The sequence below is a fragment of the Pan troglodytes genome, chromosome 4 (assembly GCF_028858775.2).
Source record: "Pan troglodytes isolate AG18354 chromosome 4, NHGRI_mPanTro3-v2.0_pri, whole genome shotgun sequence".
NCBI classification, from domain to species: Eukaryota; Metazoa; Chordata; class Mammalia; order Primates; family Hominidae; genus Pan; species Pan troglodytes.
The window spans coordinates 59784889-59807410 of record NC_072402.2 but is presented as its reverse complement, the minus strand read 5'-3'; the positions used below and the strand labels follow the sequence as shown (position 1 = coordinate 59807410).

Genomic DNA, 22522 nt, shown 5'->3' with positions numbered 1-22522 from the left:
TGTAAATGTAGTTTTGCACACATTCTTGCCTCTGCCTACCAGAATCTGCCCCATCCCTTACTGTTTAGAATACTATTGTTCAATACAGTAGCCACTAGGTAGATGGGACTATTTAAATTTAATGTAAACTACTTAAATTATATAAAATTTAAAATTCCATTCATTAATCATACTAGTCTTATTTCAACTACTTTCTAGCTGCATGTGACTAGTGGCTACTGTATTGGAAGCACAGATACCACATTTTATCACCACACAAAGTTCTACTGGATAGTGCTGGTCTACAGTAAGGGTTGGCAAATATTTTCTTTTTTTTTTTTACTTTAAGTTCTGGGATACATGTGCAGAGCATGCAGGTTTGTTACATAGGTATACATGTGTCTTGGTGGTTTGCTGCACCTATCAACCTGTCAACTAGGTTTTAAGCACCTCATGCATTAGGTATTGTCCTAAAGATCTCCCTCCCCCCGACAGTCCCCAGTGTGTGATGTTCCCCTCCCTGTGTCCATGTGTTCTCATTGTTCAACTCCCACTTATCAGTGAGAACATGCAGTGTTTGGTTTTCTGTTCCTGTGTTAGTTTTCTGAGAATAATCGCTTTCTGTTTCATCCATGTCCCTGCAAAGGACATTAACTCATTCTTTTTTATGACTGCATAGTATTCCATGGTATATATTTGGGTTGGCAAATACTTTCTATGAAAAACCAGAACATAAGTTTAGGTTTTGGGGGCCATGAGACAAAACAGAGGATATTTTATGGGTACTTACATAACAAGAAAAAAGTTTTTTTCACAAAATTTTTACCGATAAAATTCAAATAATAATAATAATAATTGAGCCAGGTGTGGTGGCTCACGCCTGTAATTCCAGCACTTTGGGAGGCTGAGGCAGGAGGATCACTTGTGCTCAGGAGTCGAGACCAGCCTGGGAACATAGGGAGACCCCACCTCTATAAAAAATAATAATAAACAATTAGCTAGGCATGGTGGCATATGCCTGTGGTCCCAGCTACTTAGGAGGCTGAAGTGGGAGGATCACTTAAGTCTGAAAGGTGAAGGTTACAGTTAGCTGAGATCGTGCCACTGCACTCCAGCCTGTCTGACAGAGTAAGACCCCATCTCAAAATAATAATAACAATAATTGGATGTAATTTGTTTTTGTAATAGAAGCCTGCTACTAAGAAGAATGGAATTCTTTTTTGAGGGAAAACATTTTGCTTAAATGGGCTTCAAAGTTAATGTTTCCTATAATTAAATTGATTGACTGCAAATGTTCATCTATAAAAACCATTCTCAGCTTGTAGATCATGCAAACAAGCAGGGAGCAAGCCTGATGGGGCCTGTGTACTGTAATTCCCAAGTTCCCTGTCTGGAGTGTTTCTCAACAGGACACTATCAACACATTGGGAGGGTCATTTCTTCATTTTGCAGGATTAGCCCACACGTTGAAAATAGTACACATCCTTGGCCCTCAGGCATTAAATACAGTAGCATCTTCCAGTCAATGTGATAACAAAAGTGCCCCACCACATATTCAAGCTCTCCACCACCCAAGGGGAGGCACCATTGCCAGATGGAACCATGGAATCTTTCTCATGTCCATCTTTTCTGCACCTCTAACCATACAACCTCTAACTCTGACCTTCTAAATAATCTATTATTAACTATTGACCCTCATGAGCAGTACAAACAAGGCTGAAATTGCCAAATATATATGTGGGAACATTCGTCTCAACCAAATTTCAAGTTGAACACATTCAGATTCCCATGTCTTGACATACTTGACGAATGAGCCCACTAGGGGCTCATTTGTGTGAGAGGCTAAGGCTTCTCCCAGAAAAAAAGCCACACTAAAGTAAGAGAGTTAAGACAGAAACCTGGTCTAGAAAACATGGGCCAATGCTGGGGGAATTGACGGTTTATATCTCCATTCATTCATTCCTTCAACAAATATTTCCTGTTTACTCTGTGTTAGGCACTGCTGGAGACCATGGACAGAGGCATGTATGAGCCATCAGGCTTCCATGCTGTCCTTCCATCCTTAACCTGTTGCTCAGCAGTCATGCAGTTCCCTCATCTGTCCAACGAGACAAATGGTAGCACATATCTCAGCTGGTTTAAGCCTTTAGAGAAGTACCTGGCTCATAATTACAGCAAATACTTATTTTTTGAGCACTTGTTATATTAATTACAAGCCAGTCGTATGGATTCATGCCCAGGTTCTTAGAAGAAGAGACAGCAAGAAAGGGTATGTGAAAACCATGAAAATCTATTAAATGGAGGTTTTTGGATACTTGAGTGTAAATTGGCCTGGAAGGGTTTGCCAGCTTCAATGCTGGTAGTGCTAGTGTAGCAGGAAATGGAGCCATCCATGTTAGGAGGCTTCCAGCACATCATCCTCTCTGTGTGGGCAACAGAAGCCACAGCAGCAGTTATTACCTCAGGGCTCCTGCTCAGGAGAGGTGTAAAATGGCAGACACCCTGCACAACCAAGAAGTACTTATTGTGAGCACTTGGGAACTAGCCCTGGGGGATCCTCTGAGAGCAAAGGGAGACTGAGGCTCCCAGAACCAGAGAAATACTGTCCCATGACTCAGTAGTGGCCTTATTTTACCCAAAAACTGATATGGCCTTGGAGTATTTTTTTTCAGTAATAAGAGCTATCATTTAGCCTTAACCATGCGTCAAGCACTGCATGAGAGCTTCACATCATTTTATCATTTAATCCTCACAGCTCTGCCTCCACTTCCCCCCACTCATATGAGAGCAAATTAGCAGGCTAAGTAACTTGCCCAAGGTCATGTAGCTAATACAGGGGAGCAAGGACTCATCCCCAGATCTACCTATCCACTACAGAGCTGTTCTCTTAACCACGATGCTGCCAGCCTGGCAGGAGCTGCCCACATGCATGCACCTCCCTCACCTGCCTTGAAACAGCCATGCCTCATGGTGGTGCCACTTATGAAACACAATGTGAAGGTAACTCAATGTGATTCCTTCTCATCTCCCAACAGTACCCAGCAGAACACCTGAGTAATAAGTAATATTTATTTAAAACCAGTGGGAACTTGTCAACTATATACACAGAGTCATAGGTCTTACTATTTATCATTAGAAATAATATAAATGAAAATCAAATTGGTAGCCCTCAGGATCTTCTGATAAGTCAAAAGAAGTAGCCCTTACCTGAAGGATGTTATTGGCTGTTACCAATGGAGCTTCATCATTTACAGATTCAACAGTCACAAAAAGAGTTTGGGGCAGACTCTGTTTTCCAAGCTCTGAGCTATTCGCAAAGATGGTGAAATTGTCATGAAGCTTCTCGCTGTCATCATGAGCATAGTAAGTCAATTCATTTTCCACCTATAACAAACCACAAAGTCACCAGTTTGCTGAAGTGTGACTTAAAAATATGAACAAATGGCAATCAAAGAAATCCCAATTTTTAAAGTCTCTCTAAAACACAAAACACGTCCTCATCCTGTGAAGTTTCAGTCTGACAATCAAAGTGCAAACTGTGATGGATGGTATAGTTTTTCTGAAATGATACTGCATCCTAGAAATACGATTAAGGAGGAACAGCTTTTCCAGTGCTGGCTCCACTTGGTCAGTGCAGTTTCGCCTTTGTGGTTGTGGAGTCCATCCCAGCTGTGGACCACAAATAACCCTGTACGAAGAGGAATGGAGATTGCCTCTATCCACCTAGATTCATAAGCTGCCCTGAGGCGATCTTGGCATCAAGGAAGGGAGCATTGAGGCACATCGCACCGTCAGCTTCAGAGGATGGCAGCCATTGATTTGTCCCGTGGGTTTTTTTCCAGGGAACCAATCTGCCCTTTTGAAGAAAAGACAAAGGTAGAAAGGATGGTGGTAGACTACCTGGCAATTGGTTATCAGAATGGGAAATACAACCTAGAACCAAACAGTCATCACTTCAGCAGGGTTTTTTGAAGAATCAAATATTCAATGGGATACAAATGACAAGAGGCTACAGTGGATGGGAACTGTGTGACTGTAAGAATTGTGGACAGGTCTTCAGTGAACAGTTTTGCCTTAAGACACACATGAGAGCTCAGAATGGAGGGAACACTTCTGAGGGTAATTGTTATGGAAAAGACATCCTCAGTGTGCACAAGGAAGCTTCTATTGGACAGGAACTTTCCAAATTTAACCCGTGTGGAAATGTCTACACTCTAACTCCAGGCTTTGCTGTGCATCTTGAAATTCTCAATGCAAGACAACCCTACAAATGTAAGGAATGTGGAAAAGGCTTTAAGTATTTTGTAAGCCTTGATAATCACATGGGAATCCACACTGGTGAGAAACTCTGTGAATTTCAGGAAGGTGGGAGAGCCATCACAGTTTCCTCACATCTAAAGCAGTGTGTAACAGTTCATACAGGAAAGAAATCTAAAAAGACTAAGAAATGTGGGAAATCCTTCACTAATTTTTCTCAACTTTATACACGTGAAAATTCATAAGGAGAGAAGTCCTTTGAACATAAAGAATGTGGAAGGTCCTTTAGAAATTCCTCATGCCTTAATGATCACATTCAAATTCACACTGGAATAAAACCGCGCAAGTGTACATACTGCGGGAAAGCCTTCACTAGATCAACTCAACTTATTGAACATGTAAGAACTCACACTGGAATAAAACCCTGTGAATGTAAGGAATGTGGCCAAGCCTTCGCTCAGTACTCGGGCCCTTCTATACACATACGAAATCGCAGTGGAAAGAAACCCTATCAGTGTAAGGAATGTGGGAAAGCCTTCACTACGTCCACAAGCCTTATTCAACATACAAGAATTCACACAGGAGAGAAGCCTTATGAATGTGTTGAATGTGGGAAGACCTTCATTACTTCTTCCCGTCATAGTAAACATTCGAAAACTCATAGTGGAGAAAAGACCTTTGTATGCAAGATATGTGGGAAAGCATTTCTGTATTCCTCATGCCTTAATGTTCACCTGCAAACTCACACCGGAGGGAAACCTTTCGTATGTAAAGAATGCGGGAAAGCATTTGCTGTTTCCTCACACCTAAGTAGACATGAAAGAATTCACACTGGGGAGAAACCCTATGAATGTAAGGGTATGAGTGTTACCATTTAGCCCATCGGTTGCCATCTTTAATTATTGGCAATGAACCAAAGATTATCAGATTTGTCCTAAATGCCTTGAGGAGGTTTAATGGTCGTGGATTGGCCTTAGATGCCATCCTGAGGGTCTAAAATTAAACCTAAGGTCCTGAATACAACTTCTTCATGGTTGCCTAAGTCTGAGCATCTGTGAAGAAGGGTCATGGATGGTGAGGTCAATACTTCAGGCTGCCTTACCTTGGTGATTAGATTCCTAAGATCATAGCATTAACAAGTTCTGTATGAGATAAATCATGCAGACTGGTCCCAGCCCCTGTTGGTTAGTGGCTGCCAGTGTGGCACATTCATGTCAAAATTTACCAGAAGCCAAGATGATGTAGGCCCCAGAGGTGGATTGTTAAAAGATGCTCCTTCAAAGGTCTCTTCTATTCCCACGGATCCTGCAGAGCATGGCAGGAATTAAACCATCCATAACTGCCAGTGCACTTTCACAGCTAATTATTTCTGTGTCCCCTTCTTGTAAAATCTAAGAAGTGTGACAGCCTTGCCTGTTCTGCCTTGTATGTCTATTTTAGGTGGCACAATCTAAGTGGCAGTGTCTCTTCTAGTATAATCCAGTCTTTCACCTCATTTCTGTTAAGATGGCTGATATAGTCCATGAATCTCACTCATGATCTATTTATCAGATGATTGTTCAGCCACACTTTCAGGATTCTCTTCAGCACAAGTTTTCTAATTTTTGCAGTATGGATAGGCTGAGAATTTTCCAAATCTCCAAGCTCTGGTTCCTTTTTCCTTAACAATTTCTTTTGCAATTCAAGTCTCCTCTTTTGCATTTTCCTGTAAGCAGTCAGGAAGAATGAAGTTTCCTGTGTCCTTTAACACTTTAATTGCAGATCTTAGTGATACATACCCAATTTTATCTCTCTCAAGTTCTACCTTCCACAGAATGCTAGAATACAGTTCGGCCAAGTTCTTCACCACTTCATATCAAGGGTTGTCTTTTCCTCATTTCCCAATAGCATGTTCCTCATTCCCCAGTGACACCTCACCAGAATCCCTTACCAACCTTATTTCCAGCTTGCACATCAGAATTTTTCCAGCCTGTACTCATTTGTCAGTTTCAAAGCTGCTTCACATTTTTAGTTTTTTTGTTTCTTTGTTTTTAATTGCAATACCTCACTTCTCAGTACCAAAATCTGCCTTAATGAGCTCAGGCCACCATAACAAAATGCCACAGACCAAATGGCTTACAAATTCATTTAATTTTAAATAAAGGAGGTTAAAAACAGAAATTTATATTCTCACATTTCTGGAGGCTGGAAGTCTGAGACCAGAGTGCCAGCATGGTCAGCTTCTGGTGAGAGCTCTCTTCCTGGTATGTAAATGCCCACTTCCTCATGTCTTCACATGATGGAGACCAACAAATAGGTCGGTCAGTCTGTCTCTCTCTCTGTCTTTCGCTCCTCTCTTCTCGCTCTCTTTCTCTCTCTCTCTCTCTCTCCCCTGCCATCTCTCAACATAATTTCATGATACTTCCTAAAGATCCTATTTTCACATACAGTCGCACCGGGATTTGGAGCTTCAACATATGAATTTTGGGGGTTATCATTCAGTCCAAAGTACTTAATATGATTCTTTTCCCTTTCCACATAGGCAATCACATAATCTGTAAATAATGACTCTTATTTTTCCACTTCAGTCATTAGTTATCTCTCTATATATACTTTTTCTTGCTTTACTGGACTGATTTCAACGTCCAGCACAACACCAACTAAAAGTAGTAATACCAGCATAATTGTCTGCAGTTCTGCTGAGATATGTGCTCCATTTTATTGGCTTGGCTGTAGGTTTTTATTTTTTTTATTTTTTGAAGAGGCTATCTCCTAGAGGAAAGATTTCTTTTTATATCCAGTTTTTACATGATGAATGATTTCCCAATATTTCATAATTTGTGAGGCTGAATTCCTCTTGAATTTATTAAATGCTTCCTGTGCATCCTCAAAAAAAAAAAAAGATTAAGGAGGAACAAAGCGATTGAGCAATGTGGTGTAGCAGAGAGAATGCTGGACTGATCATCAGAAGATCTGAGGTAAAAGTGCTACTTTAACATGAAAGTGTGTTGTTAGTGACTAATTTTTGAGGCTGGTAATTGCTTTGTTTGACAATTCAAACTGTTAGATTTCAGCTCTGAAACTTCTATTCATCCATTGCTTGAATTTCTCCTTTAGAGACATATGGACCAGAGCAACTATTAAGTTTGCCCAAATTTCTCTTTTCTAAACTAAGTATGCGTTGGTCCTTTAACTGTTCTTTGCATGTGAGGTTATATTTCCTACTGAGGTTATACTTCTATAATCCTGCTCCTTCTCCTTCAGAATACAATAGGTTTTTGTGCAACTAATAAAGGATGCTACCCCTAACTACCTAACATACATCCCCTGTGGACACACTGTCATGAATTACACTGAAATCAAATTAATCCAACCACACAGATCTCCCTCTCTATAATAATCCAAATGCAAGCATTTACTTTTACTTCTGTCATATTTTACCCTTTTTTTTTTTTTTTTTTGAGATGGGGTCTTACTCTGTCACCCAGGCTGGAGTGCAGTGGCATGATCTCAGCTCACTGCAACCTTCACCTCCCAGGCTCAAGCGATCCTCACACCTCAGCCTCCCAAGTAGTTGGGAAGACAGGCACCCACCACCATGCCCAGGGAATTTTTTTATATTTTTGGTAGAGAGGAGGTTTCACCATGTTGCCCAGGCTGGTCAGATTTCATCCTTTTAATGTTTGCTCTGAAATTGTCCTCCAGAGAATTAGTTATTCCTCTTGGATTTGTCATAACCACAACTTTGATCAAAATGCCTTTCATGTCTTTAAAACTCTGATGGAAATATTGAAGAGCACAGAATCAAAATCAGAGACCAAGAGGATTATAAAACTAAAAGGGAACTTAGCTGCAGTGAGTCTGTGACCCAAACATACAGCAGAGAACTCCCAAACCCCAAAAGGAGTAGCTGAACTTCTGAAAAAGTATCTGGGATTGTGTTTATTTTGATAAAATACAGCCAAAATTTTTAACAGTTCAAGTTCACCCATTCCTGTGGCGTACTTCCTCTGAGCAAAGTCTTTTGATCTTTCAGAGGTGTTTCTGACAAGAGTTGAAAAGTTCATGAAGGGTCTCAAGAGAAAGTTGTGTCCACTCGTACACAGGTGCTATGAGAATTTCTTTGGAGTTCTGTGGGCAGCAGAATTCCAGATCATAGCCTGTGCATGTGCTCCCGGAACATGCTGTCTTAAGCTATTTGAAAACAAACATGGAAGATGGCTCTAAGCAGAATGTGGGAGAAGTTTTAATGCACTTTAGAAATGTAACCTTTAAATACCAGTCATGTTCAGAGTATTTCTCCTGGAAAAATACATCATTTCCTTAATGGAGTGGCACTTCCCAAAATGACATGCCATTTAATAATATTAATCTGAAGGCAAAGAGAGGATATGTTGGGATTTGTCTATCCCTAGACTTCTAAAACCAGAACAATACCTGCTGGCCTGAAATTAAAGGATTCAACAAACTAATGGAAAATCTTGACAGATTCAAAAGTATTTGGTCCCCTGTCACCAAATCCGTTCAGGGACATATTTGGCGCTCCTCTGCTCACACCTTCTCATCCCCCAGTGCTCCCCTCTCACTCCTCACTCCAGGTCAAAGGTGAAGCCTCGGGCCCTCCCACACCTGATCTGCTGGCTCATCTGCTGTGCTCTCCACCACGCCTGCAGCACCAGCCACACTGGATGACTTGCTGCTCCTCGGACACACCAGGCATGCTCCCCACACAAAGCTGTTGCTCTTGCTCTTCCTTCTGCCTGAATGTTTTTCCAATATACACTTAGCTCACCTATCCATCACCTCCTCCGGGGTCTGCTCAAATGCTGCTTTCTCAACGGTGCCTTCCTTCACCACGCTATTAGAAATTGAACGTCAATACACACACACACACACACTCCATTCAAGATCCCAGCACTTCCTAGCTCCCTTTCCTGCTTTATTTTTCTCCATAGCACAAATCATTCAACATGCCATTTATTTCATGTATTTATTTTATTTATTGTTTCTTCCTGCCTCTCTCTTTCCCTCATCAGGAAAAATGCTCCCTATGGGCTGGGATTATCACCTGGTTAGTTCACCAATTTATCCCCAGTACCTAGAACTGGCATCCCTGGTACAAAACAGATATTCAAAAACTATTTGCTGAATGAATGAAGGGCAAGAATGGCCAGGGAATCTCCCTCTCCAAGTCACTAAAGGCTGCCGCCACTAGTTTTTAGAGGTTAGAGTCACTGTAAGTGAAAATGACCATGTCTCAAAACTTAGTGACCCCAGGAGTCATCTAGGGAGAGACAATGTGAAGGGGTCGCCTCGAAAGCAGGGACCCATGACTTTGACTCTTCTCTGTGAATAAGGCTACATGATAACATAAACAGCATGTTGTCACAGCAGATGCACAGGGAACACCTGCATCTCGACACATACGTTTCAACCAGTCATTCTTAAATATACGCCTCTTACAAAGCACAATTAATCACTGAATTGACCAGGATCGGACCAAAATTTAGTGCTCAGAAGATAGGGCTACAATTTACAAACTATTTTTAGAGAGGTATTCAATTCAACTCACAGCAGAGCAGGTTTGAAATGGTCTTAGATGGTTTGTCCAGCCTTTGAGGGAGAAGCCATGACTGAAAGACACCTGCATGAGGTCCCTAAAGCATCACCTTCCCTGGGACCCCACCTGCATGAGGTCACTAAAGTGTCACCTTCCCTGGGACCCCCGCTGAGAAGCACTGATGTCTAAGGTCTTTTCCAACCCTCAGCATTCTCTGATTATCCCCAGGGCTCCCCAAATCCCCTGGTTAAGTCTAGCCCCCTTGACGTGTAATTCAGGTTACATCTCCTGTGGTCAAAGGGGAGGACTCCTCCACAGACTAGCTCCAAGTACACTCTGCCACTCCTCCACCTCCTGGACAACTCCCCGTCCCTCTAGAATGCCCTTGGCCATGCTGTTCCCTTTGCTTGCCCTGCTTTTCTCTGTTTCCTCCTCTGTTATCTCCCTGCTCTTTCACTCTCTCCTCAAAGTCTAGCTGAAACATTATTTCCTCTGTGAAGGTTTCCCCATGCTTTTCAGTTAGAATCTTTATTCCCACCATACCACTGTGAAAATGCCACGTGAGAGGCAAGAAGAGTGCACCTTATATTAAACCTGGTGCTTCTGATTGCTCAGCAGTATTTCTTGAGGGCGAGAAATATGTTTTACTGACCATGGCAACTGCACACAGTAACTCGAACAGGATGTTTAGTAAATTGATTCAAATCAATGGATGAGTTGAAATTCTTAGAAGCAAAATGAAGCATCAAACATGTGTTCCTAGCTGACTAGACAAAGACACTCTAAAATGGTAGGTGGTTGTTAATGGTTTCCAACCTGGAGAGTGTATGTTCCTGGGGTCTTATAAAGGAAATGATGGGGACCTGCAAGTTGCTTTTCAACATTTAAAAAGAAAGTAGTGGAAATCATTCTTTCATTCATGATAAGAAAGCAAAGTCTAACAATAAGACCATTCTAACCCAAAGTAAAGAAACGTGACAGCAGCCTGGAGTTGTCTTTGGTTATTTTATGCTGGTTGGATGCCAAATTGGCAATTGTACCTAGCTCCCTGATTGCAGGGACTGGACTATTTTAACTTTCGAGAGCTTATGTTCATCATAGGGTGTGATATGGAAAACGTACCATGTAAGCATCTGTTGGTTGAATGAGAAAATGAATGAATAAAAAAATCCACCAATGATTAAAGCATACTTGTGTTAAATACCTGGGCATTACCCCGATATTGCTGACAGGGCCAGTGACAATGTGGCACTCATCTAGAACTGGACAACCAGGATGGTGCAGGAAACCCATGGCATAGAAGCAAAAGCTGGAAAGCTAGGGATGTTTAACCTAAGAAAGATAAAATTCAAGGAAATCTGATCATCTTTTCTTTCGAATACTTAAAAAGCTTTCATGAAAGGATGGGTATGATTTATTCTGTACCAGAATAGTATGATTCTAGGAGAATCATACTATGAATGAATCTAGGAGGCATATGTTTTATTCTGTACCAGAGGTACCTCTGGTACAGAATAAATCTGGGGTACTAGAGCCAGCGCCTAGGAGAAAAAGTTTTTAAATGGCAGATTTCAGCTCATCCTAAATAACTATCTAAAAATTGGAGCGTATTTACATTGGAAGGGCTCATCTCAGCAAGTAGTAAGTTCCCTATCACTGAAGATGTTTAAGCACTGGCTAGATAACCTTTCTATAGGAATATTGTGGAAGGGCTTCTACCATCTGTTGGGAGGTGGACTAGACACCCTCCAAGGTCCCATTGAGAGGTGACAGCGTGCTGGCAGTCCTCACAGCCCTTGCTCGCTCTTGGCGCCTCCTCTGCCTGGGCTCCCACTTTGGCGGCACTTGAGGAGCCCATCAGTCCACCGCTGCACTGTGGGAGCCCCTTTCTGGGCTGGCCAAGGCCAGAGCCGGCTCCCTCAGCTTGCAGGGAGGTGTGGAGGGAGAGGCGCGAGCGGAAACCTGGGCTGTGCGCGGTGCTTGCGGGCCAGCTGGAGTTCTGGGTGGGCGTGGGCTTGGCGGGCCCCGCACTCGAAGCAGCCGGGCGGCCCTGCTGGCCCCGGGCAATGAGGGGCTTAGCACCCGGGCCGGCGGCTGCGGAGGGTGTACTGGGTCCCCCAGCAGTGCCAGCCCGCCAGCGCTGTGCTCGATTTCTCACCGGGCTTTAGCTGCCTTCCCACGAGGCAGGGCTCAGGACCTGCAGCCCGCCATGCCTGAGCCTCCCACCCCCTCCATGGGCTCCTGTGCGGCCCGAGCCTCCTCGATGAGCGCCGCCCCCTGCTCCACAGCGCCCAGTCCCATCGACCACCCAAGGGCTGAGGAGTGCGGGCGCACGGCGCGGGACTGGCAGGCAGCTCCACCGGCAGCGCCGGTGTGGTATCCACTGGGTGAAGCCAGTTGGGCTCCTGAGTCTGGTAGGGAGGTGGAGAATCTTTATGTCTAGCTCAGGGATTGTAAATACACCAATCGGCACTCTGTATCTAGCTCAAGGTTTGTAAACGCACCAATCAGCACCCTGTGTCTAGCTCAGGGTTTGTAAACGCACCAATGGACACTCTGTGTCTAGCTGCTCTGGTGGGGCCTTGGAGAACCTTTATGTCTAGCTCAGGGATTGTAAATACACCAATCAGCACTCTATCTAGCTCAAGGTTTGTAAACACACCAATCAGCACCCTGTGTCTAGCTCAGGGTTTGTGAGTGTACCAGTCCACACTCTGTATCTAGCTGCTCTGGTGGTCCTTGGAGAACTTTTGTGTCCATACTCTGTATCTAACTGATCTGATAGGGACGTGGAGAACCTTTATGTCTAGCTCAGGGATTGTAAATGCACCAATCAGTGCCCTGTCAAAACAGACCACTCGGATCTACCAATCAGCAGGACGTGGGTGGGGCCAGATAAGAGAATAAAAGCAGGCTGCCCGAGCCAGCAGTGGCAACCCGCTTGGGTCCCCTTCAACCCTGTGGAAGCTTTGTTCTTTTGCTCTTTGCAATAAATCTTGCTACTGCTCACTCTTTGGGTCCACACTGCTTTCATGAGCTATAACATTCACCGTGAAGGTCCGCAGCTTCACTTCTGAAGCCAGCGAGACCACGAGCCCCCTGGGAGGAATGAACAACTCCAGACGCGCCACCTTAAGAGCTGTAACACTCAGGGCGAAGGTCTGCAGCTTCACTCCTGAGCCAGCGAGACCACGAACCAACCAGAAGGAAGAAACTCCGAACACATCCGAACATCAGAAGGAACAAACTCCAGATGCGCCACCTTAAGAGCTGTAACGCTCACCCCGAGGGTCCGCGGCTTCATTCTTGAAGTCAGTGAGACCAAGAACCCACCAATGCCGGACACACCATCATTCCCATAAATCTAAATAATAAATAGCCATTTTTTTTCTCCTACCCAACATTCCCAATTACATAAACTGAGAGTTATTACCTGTTTCCCAATAAATTTCATTAGCTTTCCTCTTGGAAAATTATAACTTTTAACATAACTGTGTTTCAGTGGTTTAAGTAGAACAAATTCACAGTCAAATCCCTCAAAATATTTGCTTGGAATTTTGAGGTAGTCTTCTAGAAGTGCTCTGGAGCCACCTTCTTGAACTGTGAAATTCTGTACCTGCAGAAAAATCCACTTAGGCGTGGTGTCCACCAAGATTTTGACTCTGCCCACAACTTGGAAACCATTCATCACATCCAGGGAAAAACAGTCCTGTTCTTGGTTGGGGGATGTCTGCACATAAAGGATATTGCCATCCTCCACATCCGGTTGTGTAAAAGCCAAAGGGACTTTTCATCTGCACCCAAGCTGCCGCCTTCTGGTATAAATTTTTGGAGGTATCCATGCATTGGTGGAGTTCCGACTATGAACACTGCCTCTGAAGGAATATTATCTTCATGCCCAGCCTTGAGTTCACACACACCATATATAGACACAAAAAGAAAAACATATTAATAAATGTAGAAGTGAAGACTGTTGAAAACCACATTGTCTTATATTAACATCCACAATTGGCTTAAGTTGTACTTAGGGTTGATACACAGTTTAAGCCTGAGTCTGTTTTGGTGCCCATGCCAATATTTTTAATATTGGCCCTGGTCACAAAAAAAAGTAATGGTCAGCAACACCTAAGTAGCTACTAATGTATTAACCAAGTGTCATTCACAGCAGCAAAAAAACCCAGGACTCCAAGGTTGAGGTGAAAGAAATAAAATGGTAGTGTAAGGAGATGGAATACAAGATGGTAGAAGACGCAGCAGTTGGGTCAGTAAACTTGTAAGACCTTGATAGGAAAGTTATCATCCCCCATTTTAACTCTCTCAGCATTTTCAATACGTATTTTTTTTATTCCGCGAACTCCGTCTCAAATCTGATTGTAACTGATGTATAGTCATTGGGCTGCATATGCCCCCTTGTGGTGAAACTTAAATATAAGCTCTTGAAAACGAACAAAAAAACTGGTTCTTATTCCAAACTCACTATTCAAAGTCTTATTCAAAACTATTTAACCCATTCTGATTTGAATTCATTTTTACTTAATTTTATTGGCTGCATCTAGCAAAAAAGTAAACTTGTTTGCAGTCCTGAGGGTAGATTCAGAATAGCCTGCATTTGTGGCCAGTTGTTATAAATCACAGCTTACACATCCCACACCCTACACAGCATTACCCTAAAAAAGAACACCCCTTCCTAACTCTGATCAGCATGGCTGTGCCTGCTGGAAGTTTCCAGTAGGAGGCCCAGAAAACCAGGTGATTTTTGGTCTCACCTCTGACATTCCACTGGTCTAGGCTAGTTTTAACCATCACTTTCAGGATACTAAACAAGGCCACATTCAGACCTAAAGAAACTATATAATATAGTATTTGCTGGTATCTTAGGAATGTTTCTTACATTTGTTAAATTACTCCAAGTTTTTATACTGTGCTTCAGCACATCATAAATATAACTCAGATCAAATGTAATATTGGCAGTGTTGCTATGGATAATGAATAAAAGATCTCTTAATTTACCATAATATATACCTCTCTCCCTTAGTCCAAGTTTTTACTGTACTAAACATATATATGATGCACATGCATGCACACGTGAGCCCAGCTTTAAAATAAGCCTGAGCATTGCTTACATTCCATTTCCAACTGTAGGAAAATTGGTAGCATCAAAATCATGAAACCTTCCAAGTTTTCTTCTCAATGGCATCTATATTTTTAAAAATTCACTCCTAATACCAGGGGAGAAATCAACACAAAAATAGCTTTCAGAAGCAAACAGATTATTAGCACCTGTAAGAATGAGAATTCTTGGTGCTATGGATAGGATAATTACCTACCTGGAGCCTTCCTGTATTCAGTTTTACTGGTTTTCTTTCTTCAACTACAAGAGTCTTGATGTGCAGAACCTGCGTGTGATGTGGGTGACCTTCCAAGCACACTTGAACATAGACACCCATTCTCACCTCTAAGTATGTGGCTTTAACTTTCACTCTCAGGTTGAATACATCAAAGTCATCACTGCCATCATGCCTGTAAATCACACATCATCAAGTCATCCTGAGAAAATGAGTGGGAAACAGGATGATTGACCAGGATCCTGCCATACTTTAGGGCCTGCACAATGTGGAATTCAATCTTGTGGTCTGTTCTGACATTTTGGTTTGTGGTGACACTTAGGTTGGCCACTGTGAGGCTGCCATCCTTTCCTCTCTGTATGAGCAGCCCCGTGTTGTTGGCTATCTGGACATAAGGGTCTGACACACTGACCTTGAGAAGAGATGATGTGTAGTGGACACCATCTGTCACAAACAGCACGAAGCAATCCGAGTCTGCACCCTGATGCCTGAAAAGCACGTGCCCTTCCCGCAGGTCTTCTTGCCTGAACTGGTAGAGTTTCTGAGTGGGGTCTCTGCCTCACACCAAATCCCCATTTGGGATGCCCCGCTGGGTGTACAGCAACTGCCCATTATCAAAATCTAAGTCAGGGTCATGGTAACAGAGATCTGCCAGGGTCAATAAGCACTGGCCATTCCACACAACATGAAAGACCTTATCTATCATGTGTACTGCTTTCTCATCATTCTTTAACCCAACGGAAAGTGTGACTTTTATTTCCGTAGATGAATGCTCTGAGTCAAGATCCCTGACTCTTCCCCCCTGGTCCTTTGGTGAAGGCCACAACAAAGAACTCATCAGACTCAGTCTCAGAGTCATCATGAACATAGATCACCTGTTCCCTCCCTCTCTCTTGATTTGTGAACATAGTGATATTGTCATTACTTTCCAGAGAATCAGACAAGTTAAGCAGTTTCAGCTTCCCCTGTTGAGGGCCCTTGGAGATTTTATATTGGAAGATCTGATTGTCCAAAATTTGAACAAATAGTTCTGATTTCGTAATTAATTTTCCTTCTCCTTCTCCTTCTTTTACACATAATCCTCTGTTAGTTAAAATAAAGTATGTCTTATCTGCTTTAAGCTTGATTCTGAAAGTATAATCTTTTGAGTCTATGTATTTTGCAACAACCAAAAACCTAAAAGTATCCTGTGAGTCTTCCCTTGGCCTCTCCTGAGGTTCATAACTTATCTTAGAGTCTGTAATATTTTTTTGGCTGAAGATTGAGTTTGTTTTTAGAACTTTATTGCCAAGTACCAATTTTCCTTTCTTAGATGGGATCAATAACTTAAAATGTAGTTCCCTCTCAGCTACTTCCACACCCTCTGTTGCAGCCTGCAAATGATCAGAATTCAATATGTTCTTGTTTAGTTGACTCATCTCTAGAGGAACATTTTTCAGGATAAACTTCAGCCATTGTGTTGTAATTGGAAATATCAGCTCTTCACTGACTTTTCCTTCTATGTTAACTTTAAATTTAAAATGATCTATAACATTTTCTAGCTGCAATTCTTTCAATGTACTATAGTACTGGACCCGACTCCGATCAACAGAACACTGAGAAAAGGTACTAACTTGTTTCCATTTCCCACTTGACCCTCACCGCTGAATCTGGCCATACTGAGGTGGATGAGTGATGTCAGAGCGGGTCTCCATCTCATGCCATTCACCATTAACCTCCACTGACAAGTTACTCCATGTAATCAGAGGAGTGCCACCCTGTTCTACGACCACACCAGTTCTAACGGCCACTGCAAAGTCCCAAGAAACAGCCATGATCCGCACCACTGCTGTATTACTAACCAGCTCTCCATCACTTGCTCTCAGAACAATCTGAGAGTTTCGATGACCCCTGTGCACATAGAAAATGTTGCCATCTCTTAAATCTTCATGTGTAAAATGATTAATGGCATTCCCAGGATCACCTGCATTTTCTAAAACCCCAGCATCTGAATTGAAGTTGCCAAGAACTGAAATACAAAGACTCAAAGAATCTGTGTCAGGGTCTGACATGTCTATCATACTTGGGGTCAGTTGTTTCTTAGAGTTCTCAAATAGAAGAAGCAAGTTTCCTTCTGGTACCTTAAGGTATGGGGGATCATTGACTGGAATGACAATAATGTTAAACACATGTGGAACACGTTCTTGCAGATACAATGGCATTTCTTTCTTGCTATTGCGAGAAACCAAAAATGTAAAATAATCCATAGTTTCTTCTGAACCATCGTGGACATATCAAACTTTTCCTTGCCATAAGTCTAACATGGTAAAAGCTGTCTCCATTTCTTGCTCAGGTGGCACATCTAATTGAAGGAACCCATGAATAGGCCTTCCCTCTATTTTAAATAGTATTTGAGAATGATGGATACCCAAATCCTTAAATTTCACATCCAGTTTCATGTGCCTTTGTTTCAGTAAGGTCCACCTTCTTGGACCTCCAAGTTATTCAAAACCAAGAAATCGCTACTCTCATCTTGAAGAAAAGGCTTGATGACCTCAGGGACGACAGTGGAAAGGAAAACTTCTGACTGATGCAGATTTTCTATCGCTGTTACGGAAGGATTTGTGTTATCAACACTCTCAGTTTTACAACAGCAGGAATATCTTTGAAAACAAGGGCATCCCTTAATGCTCTCTTTTCTGAATTGGCTTCCAAGCTTCTTAAGCACCCTTTGAAAGAGGTTCCTCGAGCAAATTTCCCAGGCACAGAGGCAAGTTCTAACCCTTTACTTCTTCCCACATTTGGTTATCAAGACCTCCCACAAAAAGGGCTCCTTCAGATACAAATGTTTGCTTTGCAAAGGCAGTGACTTCCTTACCTTTTTTTCATCTACTGTTAGGTCCAGATACTCCCCTGTGAATTTGAATTGAATAACATGCCACTTGTTGTCACTGACAAAACTGAAAGAAGAAAGCTGAGTTTTACTTTTATGCCTTCCTACATAAGCCTTCAATAGACCTTCATCTATTTACAAAGCAACAAAATCTCCTTCCTTACCCAACTGAAATGAAAGCAAGGCTTGCTGAGTTACAGTTTGCAAAGTAAATTCCAATAGTGTTTACCCTTGCACTTTCCATTCTGGAAAAGTGACAGAGAATCTGGAGCTAAAGAAATTGATGGCTTCATCCTCTCCTGCAAAAAAAACTCGTCATTGCATCCTAGTGACACCTCATAAACCTTCTTAAAACCAGGGTAAGATCTAAGGGACGTAAGGATCTCCCTCTGGTTAAATACCACATCCTTCATACATCCTCAAAAATTGGGGAGCTTTCCGTACAGATAAGGTACATTGAGTGCCCTGCGGCCTCCTACATAGATTCCATGTTGAAAATTCAAATTATGCATCCCACCAGCTGCCATTTGGCCAGTTGTCTCATAACGTTTGTCAATAACAAAGGAAATATTATGCTTAACATAGCACAGTTCCACCAAATGCCAAACCAGGTCATCCATATGAAGTCTCTGCTCAGAAAGGAGCATTTGTTCACTTGTACCCAAATTTACTCTCACCTGAAAAAGAATCATAATTAATCAATCTCATCTCACTTTTCATTTCATAATGTTTTATTGAGAAAATCGGACCTTTCACAAAAGAAAAACAAGAGAGAAATTTGCACATGAAAACTCTTCCCATGCTTATAGATTACATACTAAACTCAGGAAATTTTAAAGTTGGAATATTTAAGCCATGCTAGTAAAACCGAAGGAGATCCCAACCTATACAAATGGCACATCATTTTATTCTAATGAAATAACAGCAATCAATACATATAGCTGTTTTGTTCTCTTTCTCTCTCAACTGCTTTTCTCTCCAGTAATTATATGCTTATATGCATTTTAAAGATTTAAAATCATACCCATAAGGTTCCTGATTTAAGTTCTATTATACAATAGTCATTTGTCCCAGCTGCAAGCAAAAGTAATCCCTGTGGTTTGCTGGTATGAAATTTTAATTGAAGAGATAGCTCAGAGGAAACTTCTATGATGTTGAACTCCACATAGCTTTCACCATAAAAAGATGCTAAGAGGAAAATAACAAAAGAAATATGTTAGTAAATTTATTATGCAATGACTATTCCACCTTATATTATCATCTCTTTTCAGGGACTGATACTGGTGAAGAAAGTTGCCTTTCCCAAGGCCTTATCTGCTTCCTGGGGTGACCCAGAGATATGACATGGGTGTATAAAAGGCTCAGTGTTCTCTCACCCCAACTCTGGAAAGCTCTGAATGGTCATTCCCTCTTCACAACTCTCAAGAGAGGTAGCTGAGGCTTCAACTGAGATGAAATTGCAATTCAACTCCTCCATCTACCCCAGAATGCTTCTTTCCCTTCCATAGGAGTTGATCCTATGAGCTTTCTCTAATAAACCTCCTGCATGCTAAGTTCCATTTCAGATTCTGCCTCCCCAGAAGCCCAACCTGTGACAATTGGTACTGGAAGTGGTCTGAAAAAGCAGATGATAAGATGAGATTTGGAGCTGGACCACCCACTACTCAAATGGTAATTAGGACACTGTCACTGGTGGTAGGTGAACCACAGAGAGCCCTGGCAATGACTGCAAACTTCACTGGTGGTGAGCTGGCTTGGTGTAAGAGCATAAAGGAATACGTTAGGCCTGGCTATGAAATGCTGAGCTCTTAAAAACAGGGCAAAGAAATAGTAACTATGAAGACAATGGAATTGGGTGCCTATTGCCAAGCTTGAATGAAGCTTTGGAAAAGATAAGGAAAAGCTGGGAAAGATTAGTTGACAATTACAAACTAAGTGTGAAAGCCAGAAGGCCTTCCTGTTAGCAAAGTCCTTCTCATCTTCTATAGCAGGAGGGCAAAAGAAGCTGAGACTCAGACCCAGGAGGTCATCATCAGAGTAGTCAAGCTCCAAGTAAAGTTTTGGGGAATCTAGCCTGCAATATCTGCCTCCCCTCTTTGCTCCTCTGTGCATTTCTTTATCCTAGAACCTACCAAGTTGTGTTAACATTTCTTATTTATGCATCTATCTCCTGCATTATTCTGTAAGTTTTCTAAGATCGGGGACCATACCTTTTGTATCTCATCTCTTCAGTACCTAGCACAGTGCCTGGCACACGGGTGGTGTCACAGTTTCTGTTGGTGTCCCATTTTGATCCCTTTTAACAGGCTGGTGCCCCCATCCTTCAGTTGCTGAACTGCCTTATCCAAAAGCTCCAGTGATATCACACCCCCTACCCTGGAGAGCAATCCACAGACAAAGACTGATTGGAACTGATCTATAAAATATGTAGAACTCTGTGTTGCCATTCATATTCCAGATTCCCCTCTGGGATCAGGCTGAGGTTACATCAGCCGAAACCACATCTTCGCTTGGCATCTTCTCCTGCCCTATCCTGCTTCCCTCACTTCCTTACGTTCTCTACTGGGAAAAATCACTCAGTGATTCATTTGCACTACAATCCCTCACTCAGGCTTTCTCACTAAGGAACCTGACCTGAAACAGGCAGGCAGTAAGGAAGCATTTATTGAACCAAACTAAACTGACCTAGTAGACCCCTTATTCTATAATATTGTAAACTCAGACTTAGAAAAGCTTAGGGACTTGCATAAAGTCAACAGTTGGTTAGAAACAGAGCTAGGACACAAACCAAGCTTTCCCCACTACTAATCCAGTTTTTTATGAAGATAGGAAGTTAATACAGAAATGAATATGATCCCTACAGACTCTCCTAAATATGCATAAGCACCCTTTTCTCTCTTTAAAATATGCATCAATAATTAAACTTAATAGAACTAGAATGTAGAGCTCAGGTCATTAAAGTTGACAGATGGCAATTACATACCCACTGACTAGCTGAGTTTATCCTCCAGGCCTTCCCATTACTGAATGCCCCCACCTCAATTTCTGACAGACTCAGAGGCTGTATTGTTAAGTTTTCAAAACCAGGAAATGTTTTCTAAATCATAAAAGCTACCGCTGAGAATGACTAAGTAACATTAATAAACAATATCCCTATATTTTCCCACGTTTCACCTCTCTGGCACTAAATCAATTCTAGTCCCAGCTGGTGGCCAGAAATTTCCATTGCCTCTGGGGAAAAGCAAGGAACTAGGTTAAAACCTGGTTTGACAGCCTGAAGCCAGTTCATGTCCTCACATACCCCTAAGTAGATCCTATCTTTTGCAGCCCCTAGTAAGTGTCTCAAAATAATAATAAAGAGCAAATAGAAACACGAGTGAAATTGGCTCCTGGAAAAAGAAACGTGATCCCTACATTCAGCGAAGAAAAAGTGTGATTTCAGTATTAGTGAAACAAAGTTGAGCAATAATCAGATAACCTCCTGATTTTGCATGCTTACAGAAATGAGGAAATGGTTGAGTGGCAGCCAGAGTCTTCCGCTGATAAAATATATAAAATATTTAGACTGCTCTGCGATTTCTCCCAGGAAGGTGATTATTTTATTCATTATATCCTCCTTAGAATTGGTTCCCATTCCTTCATCCAAATTACATCTCTCCGGTTTTTTGTTTTATTTTGGTTCCATGCTTTTGTTGTTTGGCTTACTATTTATAGAGTGCCTACTATGTGCCAGGTATTGTCAGGAGTTGAAGATGCAGAATCAATGAAACAAAGAGGCCTGCAGCCTACCAGAGAAGAAAGCCACTTGGAAAGAAGAGTGTGCACCCAAGTGATATTAGAAAGTTGATCCATCAGAAGCACCTCCAGGGCCACCTGAGGTATAAGGGAAGGAGCAATCCAACTATAAAGTGTCTCTCCCTATCCCTAATCTCTAAAGTGAGATTAGTGACTTCACTTGGAAAGGGGCAGATTTAAGTGGCCGTCCTATGCATGGGTTATTCTGTCCACAAGTAATACCAGGCATCTTATTTAGTACTGAGGATTCAATGGTGAACATGAGAGACTGCTAATCAAGTTATTACAGTTGCTTGATTATTAACTGAAAAACACACAACAGAAGCACGGGGCCTAATCAAGGGAGGCGGAGTCAGAGGGTTTCAGGCAATGGCTTCTGGAAAGACCTGAGCGATGGAGCAGACAGGAAGACAGGAAAGAAGGGAGAGAGGTGAACACAAGCACCTGAAGGTCCAGTCTGGCTGAGGGCAGTGTTAGGAGGACAGCTAGGGTGGAGGCTGAGGGGTGTGTGAGGGGTCACGGGGCAAACGTCAGAGAACAAACCCCACCTTGTCCTTCTGAAAGGCCTTCTCTGGCCACTCTGTTTAAAGTGCCCTCACACACAGACATGCAAATGCACACAGGTCGGTGGCTGGCTACTCCTTTCAAGGCCCTTATCATAATCTCTAATTACCTTCTTTATTTGCTTTCTTGATTATTATCCAGCCCCAAGACCACACCACCCCCAATAAAATG

The 22522-nt window shown here is 42.3% G+C and overlaps 1 pseudogene; it reads left to right on the top strand.

Annotated features, from left to right (window-relative positions):
- The first annotated feature begins 3776 nt into the window (after nucleotides 1–3776).
- Nucleotides 3777–5142, top strand: LOC100609216 (zinc finger protein 561-like; annotated as a pseudogene).
- Nucleotides 5143–22522: the final 17380 nt, after the last annotated feature.